The sequence below is a fragment of the Rhinopithecus roxellana genome, chromosome 6, assembly GCF_007565055.1.
Source record: "Rhinopithecus roxellana isolate Shanxi Qingling chromosome 6, ASM756505v1, whole genome shotgun sequence".
NCBI lineage: Eukaryota > Metazoa > Chordata > Mammalia > Primates > Cercopithecidae > Rhinopithecus > Rhinopithecus roxellana.
The window spans coordinates 137,875,927-137,884,075 of NC_044554.1; positions in this window are offsets into that span (position 1 = coordinate 137,875,927).

The window sequence follows — 8,149 nt, forward strand, 5'->3', positions numbered from 1 at the left end:
GCTTTGTTCTTTTGACTTAGGATTGTCTTGGCAATGTGGAGTCTTTTTTGGTTCCATATGAACTTTAAAGCAGTTTTTTCCAATTCTGTGAAGAAACTCATTGGTAGCTTAATGGGGATGGCATTGAATCTATAAATTACCTTGGGCAATATGGCCTTTTTCATGATACTGATTCTTCCTATCCATGAGCATGGTATGCTCTTCAATTTGTTTGTGTCCTCTTTTATTTCACTGAGCAGTGGTTTGTAGTTCTCCTTGAAGAGGTCCTTTACATCCCTTGTAATTTGGATTCCTAGGTATTTGATTCTCTTTGAAGCAATTGTGAATGGAAGTTCATTCATGATTTGGCTCTCTGTTTGTCTGTTACTGGTGTATAAGAATGCTTCTGATTTTTACACATTGATTTTGTATCCTGAGACTTTGCTGAAGTTGCTTATCAGCTTAAGGAGATTTTGGGCTGAGATGATGGAGTTTTCTAAATATACAATCATGTCATCTGCAAACAGGGACAATTTGACTTCTTTTCCTAACTTAATACCCTTGATTTCTTTCTCTTGCCTGATTGCCCTAGCCAGAACTTCCAACACTATGTTGAATAGGAGTGGTGAAAGAGGGCATCCCTGTCTTGTGCCAGTTTTCAAAGGGAATGCTTCCAGTTTTTGCCCATTCAGTATGATATTGGCTGTGGGTTTGTCATAAATAGCTCTTATTATTTTGAGATACATTCCATCAATACCGAATTTATTGAGAGATTTTAGCATGAAGGGCTGTTGAATTTTTTCAAAGGTCTTTTCTGCATCTATTGAGATAATCATGTGGTTTTGGTCTTTGATTCTGTTTATATGCTGGATTACAATTAGTTCTTTTTTTTTTTTTTTTTTTTTTTTTTTGAGGCGGAGTCTCGCTCTGTCGCCCGGACTGCAGTGCAGTGGCCAGATCTCAGCTCACTGCAAGCTCTGCCTCCCGGGTTTACGCCATTCTCCTGCCTCAGCCTCCTGAGTAGCTGGGACTACAGGCGCCCGCCACCTCGCCCGGCTAGTTTTTTTGTATTTTTAGTAGAGACGGGGTTTCACCGTGTTAGCCAGGATGGTCTCGATCTCCTGACCTCGTGATCCGCCCGTCTCGGCCTCCCAAAGTGCTGGGATTACAGGCTTGAGCCGCCGCGCCCGGCCCACAATTAGTTCTTAAAATAAATCAGAAAATGATTAATAGTAAACATGAAAGATAATTTAAGACAGATAATAACATTTTCATGATATTTACTACATGCATTATATTTAAAAGTGATACCAAAATTATTTATGATCAGATCGAGCCAGGTATACAGGAGAAAATACAGCTACCCAAATATAGAGTCAAAGAGTCAAGTCCCATTAATTATTCACCCCTTTATTTTATTTTTCATAAAAGTGATTTATTTCAAATTATAGTAATATTAACATGTATTTCAAAGCCAACATATCATTTCTCTAATTTATGAAATGATATTGTGAAGATACTGCAATGAATGATAAAGACAGAGACACAAAAAGGGACTTTAAAATTTACCCAGTTACTCAAGGTCAGTAGAGGCAATAGGCACAAATTCCAGGAAAACAGTTTGGGCAACAGAGATCATAAAAGAAAGCAAAAAACCTAGGCAACATAGGCCAACCAAAGGCAAATCTTGTACACAATTGAAATTTATAACCCAAGTCTGAATATTAATGGGATTTGTAGGATACCAACATCAAATAGGGCCCTGAACTAATGAATTGGATTTGTAACTTTATTGAGGAAAAGAAAGTGAAGACTTTTGAGCCTCATAAATGAAAAGCCAAGACAAATCAGAACCTCCATGCTGAAAGACAATGTAAGATAAAGAGAAAAAAATAAATTCTAAAAGTTTCTCTAAGAATAAATTTTTAATAGTTTATTGAAGTGTAATTTACATATAATAAACTATGTATTTTAAGTGATCAGTTCAAAGAGTTTGAGCAATTGCCCGCAACCCTGTAACTGTCACCCAAAACGAAATGAAGAATACTTATACAATCCCAGAAGTTTCCCTTATGTTCATTTTCCTGTCAATTTCTACCTCTACCTGAGGCAACCACTTTCTGCTTTCTATAACCAAGTATTTATTTTGCCTTTTCTGGGAATTCGTATAAATAGAATCACATTATATGAATTATTTGGCATCTAGATTTGTTTGCACAACAAAATGTTCTTCGAGATTTGTCCATGTTGCTTATACCAGTAGCTCCTTTTTATTGATGGAAAGAGCATTCCATTATATAAATTATGAATGTACAAATGTATGTCACCTTGCTTATCCCGTTGATGGATATTTGGTGTCTTTTTTCTCCAAGTTATGACTAAGTATAAAGCTGCCATGAATACTCATGTACAAATCTTTTTGTGGACATGTTTGATGTCCTTGTAGATCTCTGGGTCTAGAATGCATGTGTTTTTAAGAAACTGCCAGTTCTCAGTTGGGTACGGTGGCCTATGCCTATAATCCCAGCATTTTGGGAGGCCAAGACAGGTGGATCACCTGAGGTCAGGAGTTCGAGACCAACCTGGCCAACATGGTGAAACCACATCTCTACTAAAAAATACAAAAAAATTAGCCAGGCGTGGTATTACTTGGGAGCCTGAGGCAGGAGAATCGCTTGAACGTGGGAGGTGGAGGTTGCAGTGAACCAAGATCATGCCACTGCATTCCAGCCTGGGCAATAAGAGCAAAACTCCATCTCAAAAAAAGAAAAAAAAAAAGGAAAGGAAGAAACTGCCAGTTCTTAAAGAATTGATTTTTACATCCTGCTAGTAATACATGAGCATTTTTAATTATTTCACAAGTTTATCACTAAAATGTCCACGTACCCTATGCCCAGTTTCCCTATAACACCTTACGTTAGTATGGTACATTTGTTACAATTAATGAACCAATACCGATACATTGGTCATACTTTATTCTGATTCCCTTAGTCTGTACTTAATACACTCTTCCTGTTTCAGGATTCCATCCAAGAAGTATTATTACATTTAATTGTCATGTCTCCTTAAGCATGAAACTGTGACAGTTTCTCAGATGTCCACTCTTCCACTCTTTTTGATGACCCTCACAGTTTTGAGGAGTACTGGTTAGGTATTTTGTAAAATGTCCCTCACTTGGGATTTGTCTAATGTTTTCCTCATGACTAGATTGGGTGTGATGGTTAATTTTATATGTCAACGTGGGTGAGTCACGGTGCCCAAACATGTAATCAAACATTATTCTGGATGTTTCTGTGTGGTTGTGCTTGGATGAAGCTTATATTTAAATCAGTGGACTTTGAGTAAAGCAGATTGCCGTCCAATAATGTGGGTGGGCTTCATGCAATCAGTAGAAGGCCTGAATAGAACAGAAGTCTGACCACCCCACAGCAAGAGGGAATTCTGCTAACAGATGGCGTTTGGACTTCAACTGTAACATTGGCTCTGAGTTTCTATCCTGACTGCCTTTGTACTGGAACTGCTACTCTTTCCTGACTTTCCAGCCTACCAGCCTCCCCCTTCAGATTTTGGACTCACCAAGCCTCCATAATCATGTAAGCCAATTTCTTAATATAAACCTCTCTCTCTCTCTCTCATCCACAGACACAGACACACACACAGACACAGACACACACATTCTACTGGTCTATTTCTCTGGAGAATCCTAACCAATACACTGGGGTTATAGGCTTGGGGAGGAAGATTCAGGAAAAAAATAGTGCCATTCTCATCACACTGTATCTAGCGTACATAATATAAACATGACTTATCCCTTTTGTCCACCTTGATTATCTGGCTGAGGTCGTATTGGTCAATTTCTCAACTGTGTTTACTATTTCCCCACTTTCTATACTATGCTCTTTGGAAGGAAATCACCATATGCAGCCCACACTTAGGAAGTAGGGAGTCATGTTCTGCCTCCTTGAGGGTGTTCTATTTACATAAATTATTTGGGGCCAGGTGCAGTGGCTTCTGCCTGTAATTCCAGCAATTTAGGAGGCTAAGGTGGGAGGATCACTTGAGACCACAAGTTTGAGACTGGCCTGTGCAACACAGTGAGACAAAAAATATATATTAATATATATTTTTTTAATTAACCAGGTGTGGTGACACACACCTGTGGCCTTAGGTATTCCAGAGGCTGAGGTGAGAGGATTACATGAGCCCAGGAGGTCAAGGTTGCAGTGAGCCATGATCTTGCCACTGCACTACAGCCTGGGTGACAGAATGAGATCTTGTCTCAAAAAAAAAAATGTGTATATATACATATATATACACACACATATATATACATATATACACACATATATGTGTATATATATATATATATAAAATATATATTTAGAATTCTTCTACATAGGAGATTTGTCTATTTCCCCCCACTCATTTCCTCAGTCATTTATTCATACCGGTAAGAACTCATGGATGTATATTTTATAATTTTGGTTATCATCCAATACTACTTTATTTATATTAATATTATTGCTCAAAGTATACCAACTTTGGCCATTGGGAGTTCTTTCCATTGCCTCCTGTGTCCCTTTGACAGGCCCTCATTACTCTCAGTTCCTGTGAGTTGTGTGTATGCACTGAATTTGCTAATATTTTATTAACATATTTGTACCTCTATTTTCTTTTCTGATAATATATTTATCAGGTTATGATTTCAGGGTTATGCTGCTTCATAGAATAAATTGGGAAATGTTCCCTCCTCTGTTTTTAAAAGTTATTCATTTATTTAAGATTGGTTTTATTATACTTCTTCACTTAATGTTTGATATAATTCACTGGTAAAGCCATCTGAGATTTGAGTTTTCTTTGTGAGAAAGTTACAATCACAAGTTCAGTCTCCCTAATAGAAACAGGGTTGTGGAGATTTTTCTATTCTTTTGCCAATTGGGTAAGCTATATTTTAAAAAATATTTATTCATTTATATCTAAGCTAATGAATTTATTAACACAAAACAGAGCTTCTCCACCTCAACATTATTGGCATTTGGGGCCAGGTAGGTCTTTGTTATGATAGGATAGTGTGCATTACAGGATATTTAGCAGCTTCCTTGGCCTGTGTCCACAAGTTGTGTAGTAACTTTCCTCCCAAGTTGTGACAACCAAACCATTTCCAGATATTGCCAAATTTCCCCACTGGGAAAAATCACCCCCAATTGAGAGCTACTGTCGTAAAGTTATTCATAATATCCCCTTGTTATGTCTTTAATGTTTGTAAGATTTGTAATGATTTAATTAATATGTAAATAATATCATTTTTAAAATGATATTAGTAATTTGTATTTTCTCCATTATTTCTTTGTTAGGGATTTACTAACCTTTTCAAAGAACTGACTTTTGACTTTATTTCTCTTTTATTTCATTAATTTCTGCTTTTATATTTATTATTTCATTTCTTCAAAGTTGTATTTTATTTTGTCTTCTCTTTTGTTTGTTAATGTAGACACTTAACTAGTTCACTGTAAGCCTTTATTTTGTATTTTAGGCATTAATGTTATAAATTTCCATTTTACTGGTAATTTGGGTGCATCCAACAAATTTTGATAAATTTTTATTATAGAGTTCAAAATATTTTTCATTTCACTTGTGATTTGTGCGACTCATGAATTACTCAGAAGCAAAATACTTAATGTCTGTATATTTTGGTATTTTTTAGATAATTTTCTGCCACTGATTTTTATTTTAGGTCGTGAATCATATACTCTATGATTCTGGTCTTTTGAAATTTATTGAGACTTCTTTTTTGTATGCTGTCACCTGATTAGTTTATCTTGTTGGGTGTTTGTGCAGTTGAAAAAAATTGTTTTTAGTTGATGGATATCATAGTCTATTAACTCAATTATGTCAAGTTAGTAGATAGTGTTAATGAAATCTTCTATATTTCCCTGATTTTTATTATTCTATCAATTACTTATATACTTGACTATTTCCCCCATTTAATTCTGTTAAGTATTTCTTTGTGTTTTATAATTGCTATATACTCCTAAATAATGAAGACTTTTATCCTTATGAATGTGCTTCATATCTCTGGTAATATTATGTGAGTTGAGGTCTTACTTTTCTGATATTAATATGGTCATATCTTTCCTATGCTTATTGTTTTCATGGTATATTTCCCCCATCCTTTGATTTTATGCATTTTTTTAAAAGTTTGCCTTCAGTCAGCCTGGGCAAAATAAAGAAATCCTGTTTCTACAAAAGGTAAAATAATTAACTTGGCATAGTGACATGTGCCTGTAGCCCCAGGTTCTTGAGAGGCTGAGGTGGGAGGATCACATGAGCCCAGGGAGGTCTAAGGTGCAGTAAGCCATGATTGTACCACTGTGCTCCAGCCTGGACGACAGAGTAAAATCCCATCTCAAGAAGAAAAAAAAAAAAAATTGCCTTCAGTAACAAATTACTACTTAAAAATGTAAGAACACTGCAACGCTATAATTCTATTTACATTCTCTCCTACACAATATGGCTTCATTGGCATATATTTTACTTCAACATATGTTATAAACCCAAAATATACGGTTATTACATTTACTTTAGTCAATAATCTTTTAAATATATATGTCTCTATAGATAGATAAATATGTAGAGATATGATATATGGGATACACATAAAATGAAGATAATACAAAATATTTCTATATGTTTATTTATACATCAGGACTTCCATCTGGTGTCATTTCACATTAGCATAAAGAGTTTCTAGACATTCTGCTGGAGGTGTTCTGGAATAAATTTGCTCAGCTTCTGTCTGTGTGAAAATAGCTTTCTTTTGATTTCAATTTTTTTTTGCTAGATATTGAATTTAAATTGATATATTTTATGTACTTAGACATTTCAAATATGCTATTCCATTTTCTATGGCCTCCATCACTTTTGATATAGAAATTAGTACTGATATTATTATTGTTCCCCAGTATGTAATGTGTATCTTTCTAATGACTAATTTTAGAATTTTTTCTATTTGCTGTTTCCCTAGGTTTAGTGTTCTTTAAATTTGTTTTTTGTTTGTTTTGTTTTTAGGATTCACTGAGTTTCTTGAATATATGGATTTACATATTCAGTCAGCTTTGGAGATTTCTAAGTTTTTATCTTTCCAATATTTCTTCTATCCCCTTTCTGCTCCTTGGATTCCAGGTACATATATGCTAAATAATTTGATATTATCCTAAAGATATCAGATGCTCCCTTCCATTTGTCCTTGCTTTTGCTCTTTATATTCAGTTTATATAATTTCTACTGACTTGTCTCAAGTTTACGGGTTTTTTTTCCCTCTGTTATGTCTAATTTGGTGACAATACTAAAAAGTGAACTTTTTACTTCTAATATTTATAATATTTCAACTTGCTTTTAATAAATAGTTCCCATCTTTTTGCTAAAATTCCCTGTCTGCTCATGCATGTTTTCCACTTTTTACATAGATGCTGTAACATATTTATCAAAGTGATTTTAAAGTCTCTGCCAGATATACCAAATCTGGGCTATTTCTATATTTTCCCCTGTTAACCATTTTCTCTCTTGACCATGGCTCACATTTTCATGCTCCTTCATGTAGGCTAGATATTGTATAAAAGAAAACAGAAAATAATATGTACCTCAAAAAACATCTTGCCATTTTTTCTATCAGGATTATTGTTTGGAAGGCTGAATCAAATCTTTCGACAGTGAGTCAAAAACCCACATTCTGGGTTTTGTAAAAGTTTCGATTCAGTTTACTATTGCTTTCAAATGTGTTGAGTTCTTGGCACTGGCAAAACTCTCAAGATTAATGTGCACCTACTAGCTCATACCACCACAGTATTCAATACTTTCTTAGCTCAAACATCTAGCTTCCAATATCTCAACAGGTTGTTCTATTTACTCTCCAGTCTTGCCTGTCTTTCCTGTGCCTCAGGAGAGTTCTGGGCAGCCTGCCACCCTCCCTCCAGCCTTCACAGAGCTGCTGCAGTACAATGGTTAGAGGCCTAGAACCTGCAAAGCAATTTATCTCAGCAATCATGCCCTACCCCATGCCTTTGATATACGACATTTGAGCACTTAATGAAGACCTTTGGGAGAGAATTGGAGAGTGAGTGCACACTCATTCTCTCACTGGAATGGCATGAGATTGTAATCTATCATCCTG